Below are 12214 nucleotides of genomic sequence, written 5' to 3' on the forward strand. Positions count from 1 at the left end.
AGGGTTCCAACCAAGAGAACAATTTACCACCGTCCTGGTGGTACCCCACGCTGGCATTGCTGAGTGGCAGCTCCTAACAGGCAATGGTAGGGCTTTCCTGGACAGACCATCTGTGACCCATGAGCCTTGGCCAAGAAAAACTGGGCTTTCCCCAAGCTGCAAAGTATGYATTCATGGCTCATTTCAATTTTACTTCTGGACATCACAATGCACCGAGCCACAGAATTGCTGTTTCCTTAGTTACTAATGTATTTTGAATGGAAAAAAGGCACAGGGAGGATTTTATTTTTTAAAGGGCAAAAGCACTGTGCCAGCACGGTTAATTGTGTTGCTAACCGGCTGCAGTATGCAGTAGCTTTCCCTTAGCATAGAAAACATGGTCTAAACTCCTGAGATTAGGACATAAATTGACCCAATGACAAATGAGTATGAATATGCCAGCTGGGCAGGTAAGATAGAGTGGGCCCTCATGCTTGGAAGTGAGTAATTTCTGTAATCATTAAAAGTCATTCATTTCCCCCAGATAACTTCAGTGGTAATTAAAATACCCTTCCATCTTCAGTTGTCTTAAATCTACAGCAAAAAAGTAATGAGTAGCATTTGATGGCTGGAGCTGTGTTCAGGCAAGGTGTTTCTGAGACTAACATGATTAGCAAAGCCCTTGCTTGTCCTTCAGTTTGGACATGCTGCCTGCACACTATATTTTACTTCTGAAATATCTGCCTAGGCATATGAATTAAAGGCCTGTTTCTACATGTAACTCCCTTGTACATGCAGAGACCAATCATTTGCAGAACAAGAAGTTAAACTTAATTTGTCATTGCACTGAAACATTTCCCAGGGTTCCTCTTACAAATATGCCACATGACATGTCATTCAGGCAACCTTTTTTTTTTTCTCTGTTTCTTTTTTTTCCCCCTCAAATTGGATTACCCATTTTAATGCCAAAAATATGTTGGCAGTATATCACAGCTTTGCTTTTGTTTCTTGAGGGGGTAAATCTTCTTTTTACATTAGGAAAAAGGAAGCACTAAGACTCCATTATCTGTATGTGATTTGGGGCCAGTGTTCCTTACTTCCCTGGGTAGTAACCTAATACTCTGACTCATGGGTGCGTTCTGCCTCCGAACCCTGCTCCACCTCATTTCCAAAGCKGTGAGAGCCCTGCTTCGTAAAAGGCAAGATATGAATAACCAGTGGTACCTTGTTTTGTGTGGGATACAGCCTCCTGGCTCCAGGAGGTGCTCAGAGATGTTTTAATCAGGTCTGAAGATGTCAGCTGGCCACCTCTGGATAGGATGAGTCTCTGGAGAAGACACAATAAAATGCTGTGAAAATACATGCTATAATGATTCCAGTGTATGTAAAAATCCTAATGCTGAAAATGCATCTCTATCAGCTAGCAGCTCTATAGCTCAAGAGATATCTCTTTTTATCACTTCTCCACCCTCCCRCTGCTCAGACATCTGAAGGGCATTCCACCACTACTTTTGTATTCTACCCCAAAAGAGATAGAAAGTCTTTTTTTCTTGCATTGTTTTCATTTCAAGTTACTTGAGGTTGAAAGTACATGATCRCTCACTTGGGGCATCTCTCAGTGCAGTTAAAATACTAAAGGGGGATTCAAAGAATAGAATCTGTTTTCTGGTTTTGACAACCATATGATCACAGTGACATTAGGGAGAGTTTCTTGAAATCTCTTTGTCTCAACATSCCATATCTAGAAGGGGAATAATCTATTTATGTTTTGCAGGTCCTCAGACTATGAAATCTATGGCAAAGAATATGAAGCATTTAATATAGTAAATTCCTGATGGCAGCTAGCTCTTTGCAACTTTTCAATGCTACTGAAAAAAACATGGTAGAATTGCAGTGATGAGTTAAAGCCAAGCCCCATGATGCACTTGCTGGAGGATTTTGGATTACCCATGCACTTGAAAACTTTGTGACCCTTTCAGGGCTGAAATGCAATCAGAAGAAAAATATAAATATCTGTTCCAACTTGATAGTAAGTTATTTGCTTCACTGCAATGTAGAGATGTGCTCCACCCAGCCACACCAAGCTGGAGCTGAAGCTTCACTTTTAACTAAGCACTGTGTATAACCTGCAAGCGTGTCTGCTGTCTAAAGATCTTTGCAATACCTGGGAACAAGGGATGGAGCTGCAAGCTTCATTATTAATTCTGGGCATAGTGCAGATTTTAAGCCCATCTCTTTGCACTATATAAATTGAAAATGTTCATACTCACGTTTAAAACAATGTATTAATAAGGTAAATACATACTTTAAAAGCATTTGTAACTGCTTTTTAAGAGGAGTTCAAAGCTGTTTCCTGTTACCRCTGCTATTGGTGATGACTGATCAAGCAGGAAACAAAGAGGCTCAGCGTTTCACAGGGTGTAAGCAGTCTATTCTTTTAAGATACAAGCAGAAACCTACAATTTTAAAGCATTGTGTCCATACAGAGCGTAATGTCAGACCATAATAATTTCTGGTTCTTCCGTGCAGTGCTCTTCGGCTGGAGACACTGAAGCACTTTACAGAAGAATTCAGCAGCACAGTCTCCACAGCGACAGAGGGATGGGGACGGGGATGGAGGCCAGAACGGTGCTATGCTCAAGGGAACTCCACAAAGCAGAGGCAGAGCCTGAAATTCCAGCTGAAAGCCTGTCCCTGGCTCTGTCCTCTTGTCCAGCCAGCAGCTTCAGACTTGCCACAATAATCCCCCTCTTCCCCAATTTTGTGATGACACGCTCCATTTTGGCCATGAAGAACTGATCAAAGTCATCACACTTGTTTTGAATGCTGATGGAGACACACGCGAAACCCTCCACCACTCTTCAAATTCTCTAGCCACAGAGAAAGGCTACCTTCACAGAACTAATATTTGCTCTCCAGAGCCCAAACCATACTCCTCCTTGAAGAGTCCTGTGCTATTCAGTCCTAGCAGTATTCAGGCGGTAAGGCAGCAGTAACTCATGCACCTGGAATAGAAGTGAATAAGAAATCCAGCCCTGCTAAAGTGGCAGTGTAAGTTTTCGGGAACTGGCATTCTGGTGAAGATCCAGGGGCCTACTGTGTGGTTTTGATTAAGATCTACTGTTTTCTCAGGGCTCTTCTGAGACGGTCGCTATTGTGGTTTGCAGAATTTCTCACGGTGTCAGTAAACCAGAAGCTCCATCACTACAGTATTTAAGCTGGATGGCTACAGCAGTATCTGCCAACTTTTGGCCGCACACTAGCGCAGACTTAACCCATTAGTGGAGTCTCTGCTCATTAGCAGAGTGGTTAGTGGTTAGAGGCGGTGCATATTTGCTCAGAAGGTTACCACAACAAAACCCATGCTGGCATCCCAATGTCCTATGGGCAGCAGTGAATGCAATGTGGACTATCCCAGGCCAGGGCATGGGAGAACGTGCATTATCCTTTAGCCAGTAGACTGCTCTGTTTCTGTTCTGGGAAGCATCTTCCTACCTCCGTTTGTCCAGCTTCATTGGCGATGGCTATAAGGCAAAGCAGTATTTAGAGATATTAAGTACATGTTATTATGTATAGATAATTATATATATTAACTTTCATCTCTAAGTCTTCTTGCTCCTGACATCAAACCTTTCTCGCTGCTGGATTCCCTGCTGAAGCAGCTGTACTGAGGATGAAAAACTCTATAGTGAAAGGCTTAAAAAAAAAATCATACTAGGATATTTTTGTCCCTGAGGTCAAGGAATAGACTGAATTCATCCCTGTTATAGCTGAGCGAGTTAAGGATTGAATCTAGTCATAAAATCCTACTTTCGGCTTTGTGAACGGGATTCATTTGTCCCACTAACGAAGAAAATCCTCTGAGCAAACTGCCCGTATAAAAATCAGGCCTGTGAAGCTTCATTCACACTCATTGTAGGCTACGGTGTGTTCATTTTCTGACCGTACCAGCCACTGTATGGCTAGTTTTCCTTCTTCCAAGATCAGATTCTTTCTAAGCGAAAGATACATTCCTGGGTCCTTGCTTTGTGTGATAAGAGAATGTGATACGTTCTTATAAACTTGGATGCAATTTCCTGCCTCTGCCTTCTTTCCTAAGCCTGCAGATAGCAGTGTCTTGGAAAACCGAACCAATGAATTAGCAAAACCAAAACTATTAAAGGAACCAAAAGTATTATTAAAACCACTACAGGCAACTCAGCTGCCTTTCTGTAAATAACAACTTGCAGATGTGCAAAATGAAGTAACTGTGGTGTTTTGCAATTCAGCTAAACTCCAAATGTTAGAGTATCGGTCAGAGCGGAGCTGGCTCGTGAGACTCAGCCTTGCCTTCCTGCCTGCCCYAGCCAGAGGCAGACGACAGGTAGAACAGATCATGCCGAGGATGCAGAACAGGGGTGGACATCCACTGGTCTCGTCACTGACTACCCCTCTCCAGAGCTTTCTGGAAACGGATTCTTTGCTGGCTGGGATACCCGGAAGGAGAGGCCACGGAAAGTGGTGATAGAGACTGTGTTTCTCATGAAGAGCTGCTGCAGCTGCTCCCTTGTCCTCAGGCGTGGAGAGGAAGGCCTGTCAGCATCCTCTCCTCCTCTTCCTTGTGTCTCTCATTCACTGGCACAAGGGCTGCTTCTCCAGTTTCGCTGTCTGTACGCTCTCCTCTGTTTCCTTCCTCTGCTACTTAGAAATACTCCCTCCCCCAGAGTTCACAGGGGCTCTGTGAGTGCAGGCAGGCAGGAGCTGCTCACCGAAACGTGGAAGAAAAAAAGGAAAAAAAGAAACTAACCCTTTTCCCCTACTAAATATTCCAATATCATGGGAAAGTCGCCACTTATAACTCATGATTTCCTTACGAATGCCCCATGCGGACTTGTCTAGCTGCTTCTCCCTCCTGCAGATACAAAGACATAAATTTTGGATTTACTCTTTTTTGAAGTGTCAAGACAAAAGAGTAGGTGGGGATTATTATGGCAGTTTTACTGACAGTCTGGGACTGATTTCAAATGTTCACTCCATTCAGGGAAATCTTGGAGGGTAAAACATATCTAGACTTCCAGGGTGGAAGAATGACCATGTTTTTTCCACTCTAGGAAAGCCAAGGACATTTTTTGTCTTTTTATGATACAATAACCTAAATGCAAGAGGAGAGGGCAGGTGAGGGGTAAGGTAGACACTGGGATTTTTGGCTGCAGGAGCTGCTTCTGCATGTAAGAGTGAGCAGACAGTTTCACCAGCCACTTGCAGGTCRCTTAACTAGCCCATGCAAGTCTATTCATGGAGCTAACTGCCTCCCAGCACCATGCCATGCATGATCAAAACCAAAAGCTCAAGCACAGATAGCACAGGACACTCTTCCATTTCATTAAAGCTTATAATCTGTGCTAACTGAATAATGCTAGTTGTAGGAAACATTATGTCATGAGTTGCAAGGAGAATTTATACAAAGTTGAGAACTTCTGCATGCTAAGCCTATGGACATCAATATTTTTTTACACCAGCAGTTGCATTGGTAACAGCTTCTTAATTCTCCCACTACAGCTTGGGAGCCAGTGTAGATCAGGTTTTGTGCAGAAAGGGAAACGTGGAGGAAAGAAAAGCCAAGCAGACACTGTAATTTCTGCTGTCATCCAAGTGTAAATCCTGACTCTGTGCTTCAGAGTGATGGTGCTACAGAAAATCCCCTTGCTTGCCTTGTAGGGGGATGAAGCTGACCTGGACTTTAAGGACCTGGCTCTCGGCGGGAACCTGGGCCTTTACCCCCTCATTCGGCCTTCCTCCAGCAGCCTTGGACACACATGGCTCCTGCACTGAGGGCATCACACAAGATTTTGGCCTTTGGGCTTGGGCCACTGGTCCTGCGATCCATTACTTCTCTCAGCCTTTGCCATGGGCCACCTGAAAGCGGAGCATGAAGCTAGGACGGCATGTGTCAGCACTTGTCACCCCAGGTCAGGCATGTCAGCAGCTGTTTAGGAAAGGCATCACTTTGTATTCAGGCTTGCTCAGACTCTTTTTGAAAACATATGTCTTCCTCACATGAGCTTCACCATAGATTTCCTCCACTTATCATCTGTGATTCCTTAGTCTTGGATCTCAGCTTCTGAGGAGATTTCCCAATGCTCTGCATGTGGGACTCACGTTTCCTGAGGCAAGCATATTAAAAGCCAGCCCTTCCAAAGGGCCCATAATCAGATTTTCCCAAGTCTTGGAGCCCAAAACTGGGGTGAGATTTTCCAAAAGTCTGGCCCCCAGGTACACCAAAGTCTTATGAAAACATGGCCCCTCTTGTTGCAGCTGTGCTCTTTTCTGGAGTTTTGCCTTCACATCATTGCACTGCCTGGTCTCTGCAAAAACCTCTGTATTTTATTATCTCAGACAGGGACATTTCTGGTCTGCCTGCAAAAACAGCTACTCTCATGCAATCTGCTAAAAAAGTGAAAAGAGATGGCTGGTGACAGTGTTAGCATCAGAGCCCAGGTAAACTTGAGTCAGGTCTTTGTGCAGTCCGCGCCCCCCGAGCCCTGATGAATTGCTGTCAGTGTCGTTAGACCAGAGCRCTTTCCTGGCAAGCTCTCCAGGACCAGAAACCTGAGGTGAAACAGAAGCAGTCCCTGACGCGTGAAGTGTAAACAGAATTCCATACCTACCTGGTTGTGAAATGGGCTTCTGGGTAAGAAAGGGTAAAGCTGACAGGCTTGACCTGTGCTACGAGGGCAATTTAATTCAYCTCTCTGCTGTCCTGTGTCCACCACCTCTCCTTGCAGGAACCACTCCTGGGTGTATGATGGGATCCCTTGTTATCTGCCTGCAACTCACAAAGTCAGTTCACTGGTCTCTTAGCTCCGTACTTTATCATGTGGGAGCACAGAAGTCCCAGGCATGAGAGAAGGAGGCTTGCTGTGCTTGGCATTGCACAAACAGAATAAGAGGGCTCTACCCAGAAGACTTTACAGGCCAAGATTAGAAACCACAGGCAGATACAGGCAGAGGAAGGAGGCTGCTGCTTGGTGAGACAGGCAGTTGGTTCAGCAGCAGTCTGGCCACTGTTATCCGGCTTTCTTTATGGATTTGGTTGGAAAACATTTTGATTGTTCTTTCTTCTTCAGTAAGGAGGAATACACATTTGCCAGAAGCTCAGGATGGCTGAGTGTTGACTAACCACTGTTGCTGGAAACAATGACACTTCAGGGACRGATGTTCTGCAGAGGGAGATGGTTGGAGTCAAAGCAGGCCCTGCATTTGACTATGAAATCCAGCCCATGAAAATAAGGGTGAGGAACACTTGTCATGAATCAGCACCATCATCTCCTGCCCTCACCAGCTCTGTCTTTGCTAGAAATGCAGTAAATGAGTGGTGGCTACTAACGGGGTACGGGCTGTTGAGGCTGGAGCGGGTTTGAAACCAAGGTGACATACAGATTCTACACATATGGGTCAAATCCTCAGTATCTGATGTGTCTATTTCTGTCTAAGCTCAGCTTTGCTCCAGCCAGGGATTGCTCTCRAGTCTGTGGCTGTGAGACAGTGACAGGGAGGGATGTATAAGTAAAACTCTTGGGTCAGTAGCAATCAGAGCCTTGCACATCAACATAAAATGAAATTCTGCTCTTTTGTCAAGTGTATTCCTAGATCATATCCTCCTTAAACCTGCACAAATTGATCCAGGAACTGCAAATCCTGATTTTCTCCCAAATCAAAGACAGCACTGGGATAATATGCTCTCTCCCTATCTATTCAAGAAAACCCCCAAGCCCTGGTTTTCCCTTCGGGCTTTCCCCAGCCTCTCTTCTTCCAGCTGTCCAGTCAGAAAGTTGATTCAGTGACGGTGGCTGTCACTGCTTCATTGCTGTTTTGCAGGCATTTTACAGACCCATGTGTCTGAACAAGTGCAACTGGTGCATTAGCAGAAGGAGCGCAGACAGACAGCTGCTGAGTTTCAGCAGCCTTTGCTGAGAACCAGCACCTGCTGTGTAAAGCCAGGTTGATCATCAGCGGGGCATGAGGTCCTACAGCCTGTGGGAAAGGGGAGAATCTGTCTGTTCTTGAAGGGAGGGATGGGGAAATAACTATAATTACTACTTTTTTTAAAAGCCAAACTTCATAACCTCCATGTTTCCAGCAACACATTGGCTTCAAATCAAGAGGTGTCTCAGCCAAGCCCGTCTTGGAGTAAGGCTCATCTTATCAAGTGGCAGCTGTCTTGGAGTGAGAGATGTGTGTGCACATGCACCAAGTGTGGTCCCCAGGAGCAGGCAAAAGGACTGGGAGATGAATGAACATGAAGAAGTGGCCTAGCCCCTATAAGGTGTCTTTACAGCTGCTTTGAGAAGTACAGAGAAGCYAATTGCTGGGAATCGGTCCAAAGCTGCGAGACGTGTGGGGAAAACACTGTGTGTCACGGCAGAAGTGGATGAGAAGGGAAGTATGTCACATCCATGTCATGCAGGTGAGAGGGACACCATGCCAGAGACCAGGGAAGAGAGGGGAGGGTCCAGAAAGCAGTGCATGCAGGCAACCAGCCCTGCAGGGTATTTCAGGGTTTATGTACTTCTGGTTTAGACAGTATGGTGTTTACACACTTCCTGCTGTTTAGCCCAGGGCATCAAGCGGTGAGTTTTGTCCCTTTTCCATCCTACTGCTGCTCCTGCCATGATTTCTGGCCCAGCCTGCAGCACCCGCTTGGGCCAGGTGATTCCTGCACCTGGAGTAAGACTTCTCATGTGTTTGCCAAGGTTACCTCTGAGGTAGGGTCATGCTGACAAGGGCAGAGAGCAAAGAGGAGGCAGTGAAACAGTTCTGCCACCCTGGATCCTGCAGAGTGGAAAGGTAAGCAGCAGACCCAAGGACAGGCTTTTGGTCCCTCTCATAGAGCACCATGTTTAGGCACGCTAACCTCTGCTCAGCTGACGGCCAGCTTGGTGTTTCTCCAGCCAAGTGCTCTGCCAAGAGCAGAGCTGCTTAGGAGTGGAGAACTGATGCACAACTAGAAAAGGGGGACAAAGACTATAAAGAAGAATGAGAAAATTAAGTGGCTCCTGTCATAAAGCAAGTGACAGTGTTACTTCAGCATCTTTCTAMGCACTTCATTTTGTTCTGTAGGACAAAAGAGAGTCTGGTAGGCTTTACCCTTAGTCTTTATCTGCTTTAAAGACACCCTGTCATTTATTTCCCCTAACCAGCTACGTTTCCTACTAAATCCCCAGCTCCCTGAGCCATATATTTGTATGAGACTTTCACCTGTCCTTTTAAACAAGATAACTTCCTAATCAAGACTGCAGAGAGACTCTGAAATTGTAGTGCCTTGCTTTTACTCACTCCCTCTTCTATAGCTTACAAGACAGAAAGCAAAGAAGCTTGTTTTCTAAAAACTCACAGTTCTTAAGTCAACCTCAGGATTTGGGGGGCTTGACTCATGATTTTTGAATAGCTGGGGTTGGCAGTTTTGCATTAGTTGGCTTTCTGCCCAGATGACTAACTATAAAGAGGCATGTTTGGATTTCTGTGGTGCTCATCATTTATTTCAGAAACTACAGCAGAATGTTTTTAGGCAGAACCAGAAATAGTAATTGCAATGCCTTTTCTGTTATCATCTCAGTTTAAGATGAAAGAAATGGCCCAAATTCCAACACCTTTTTCTTACCCTGACCCATACCTGACACTAGAAATGCATCCGCTAAGGTTGTTGAGACCTCACTGACTCTTACTGTGGTTCTTATGATACTTTAATACCTTTCTTAAACCCCCAGCTCCCCTGGAATTAGGAGAAAGTCTTTGCTTTTGTGAGTTTAAAAAAATAACTTCTGCTTCTTTCTGGGAAGAAAGATATGAAGACAACAAAATTTCTAGACATTGCAGTAATGAGACAAATAAATAGCTAAAAATCAAGAGGTTTGTTTGTTTGCTTTTTAAGCATGCTAATACAAGGTATGACCCAACTGGATCATGAGAAACACATTACGCTAGTGGATGTAGCGTCAGGCTCTCCCTCTTGAATGAACACAAGCTAAAGAGAGGCATTTTCTCAGCTCAGAACAATTGCACGCTGAATGAGGAGTGATCTGCCACCTCTGTGCTGTTGGAGATGAATGAGTTACCCACCTTTTTGCCAGGCTGGATGGATGGGCTCATCATGGGATATTTTGTATACAACTTTATTCCGTTCACACCAAAATATATGAAGGTAGGGAGAAAGAAAAGAGATCTAGGAGAGAGATCAGACACTCTTTTTTTGTGCTATCCRACCTTCTGGTAACTAATGTTCCCCCTTAAGAATTCATTGTTGGAATAGATTGTCTCTCTTGTTAAGGAGAGCAAATGCAAAGCCCTCCATGGCAGCTGGAGTGGTGATGATYTACTCATCTTAGGGCATCAGTATAATAATGCTTCCTATGGCAGCTCTGGTGGGGCAAAAAGCCTGTTCCTCTTGACTTGTTCTGGAGGCAAAACTGGGCAAAGGTGGATGTAAGCCATGCTTACCTTGGGATTTATATGTCAAAGATGCCAGTTTCGGGCATCTTGGGTACTTAAGGATGTGGGGTTGGTGTGTGTGTGGGGGTGTGGCGGTGTGTGCATATATGCACACGAAAGACGTCATGACTATAAACTAAATCGCTGTGGAAGACCAAGTGAAGACTGCACTGGCAATTTTGTGATGTTTCCCTAGCCTGTGAGTTTAAGGAGTTTATATGTGTGTTAAGATGGTGCCAGTGAGGTGGCCGTTATTTCAGCCCTAGCGAGACTTTGCAGAACTCAGCTAGCAATACACAGCTTAGGCACTAGATGGCAYGGCCTTTTGGAATAGCCGCTAGTGGAAATCAGAGCAGTAAAGGCGCCCCTTTGGAACACTAATTTTTTGTTGGACCCAGGGCACTCAACGACGGTGAATTTCCTTAACTACATGTGTGATGCATCTGCAGACTTAACACAGCTCTCCCGAGGAGCTCAACACTTCCCTTGCCATGGARTTAGCTGCTTTTTGCCAGGTTTCGTGATTCGAAGTCCCAGCAAGGGGGCTTTTGACAGCATCGCTTTCTTTCATCTTTTCAAGTTTATTCTGCTCCTCTTCCTGCTTTTGCTCGAGTGCCAAGCCAGCCCCCGCCAGGATCTTTGGTTGTCGGAGGTGCTGACAAGACCCTGTCTCCCCTCCGTTCCTCCCACAGCCACAGGAAGCCCAGACTCATGTCACAGCACTAAGTGCGATGTGACATCTCCTCCTCCCCCTCCACATCAGCTGTCCACTCATCGTCACCACCACCAGCCCTTCCATTCCTCTGGAGAGATGAATGTTACAGGGCCCTGCCAGCTCCTTTCTCTCTCCTGTTTTCTGCCAGAACCAGGCCAAAGGCATTTCAAGCGCTTTGCTTGACCTTCGCGTGAAAGTCCCCATCCAGTGGCCCAAGAAAGGAGCTCAGAAGTCATCGCACACTGTCTGTCAGGGAACTAASCGCTTCTGCCACCGTGGTGCGAACCGGTGTCTCCTGCAGAGCTCTGCCAGCCTCACCTCGGCTTTAGACTCATTTGTCCTCTCAAACTCGAGCTGTCCAACCTTTTGGGCTCTAGCTATGAGAGAGGGAGGCTCTTTTAGCACCTTTGGATAAGGCATCTGAAACTTCCTTCTCCTTCTCTTTTCTTTTCCCTGCTTTCTGTTAAATGTCACTGATTTAAATTGTCAGCGCTCGAGGGTTCCCAGCCAAAGGCTCTGTGGTCTCCTGGGCGGCAACAGCTTACATGCTCTTTAGCCAAGACCAAAGGAGGATTTAACCTTTAGGAGACAGGGGAGCAGCTGCCCACGCTCATTGGAAAAGGTGGCATGACACTCGACCGCTGCTTCTGCTGTTTGGCACGAGAGACGTGCACGCTCCTTTCCTCTCAAAAACCTTTCTTTCCGTGCTGCTTCGGCCCCAGAAGAGCAGCTCTTCGCGCCTGGCTGACCTGACACCGCTGATCACTGACAGGCCCAGGGGCCTCGTGGCCTGAACGTGGCCAAGGCTGTGGGCAGCTGAGACCTGGGACAGGAGAGGGCTGGGCAAGACCCTGCTCTTTGAAAAACCCAAATCCTGGTGGGTTGGCCACACTGACGTGGCGCCGCTCGACGTGCAGGCGGGAGCGCGTTGGGATGTCCCCAGAGGGGGAATAAACGAAAGAAGGAGGGTGAACGCGAGGGATCTCCCCAGAGGAAGACACCTGGCCAGCATGAGGAAACCCCGGCTCCACGTCCCCCCTTCTCAGCTTTGAG

This window comes from Apteryx rowi, unplaced genomic scaffold (assembly GCF_003343035.1).
Source record: "Apteryx rowi isolate R43461 unplaced genomic scaffold, aptRow1 scaffold_167, whole genome shotgun sequence".
NCBI lineage: Eukaryota > Metazoa > Chordata > Aves > Apterygiformes > Apterygidae > Apteryx > Apteryx rowi.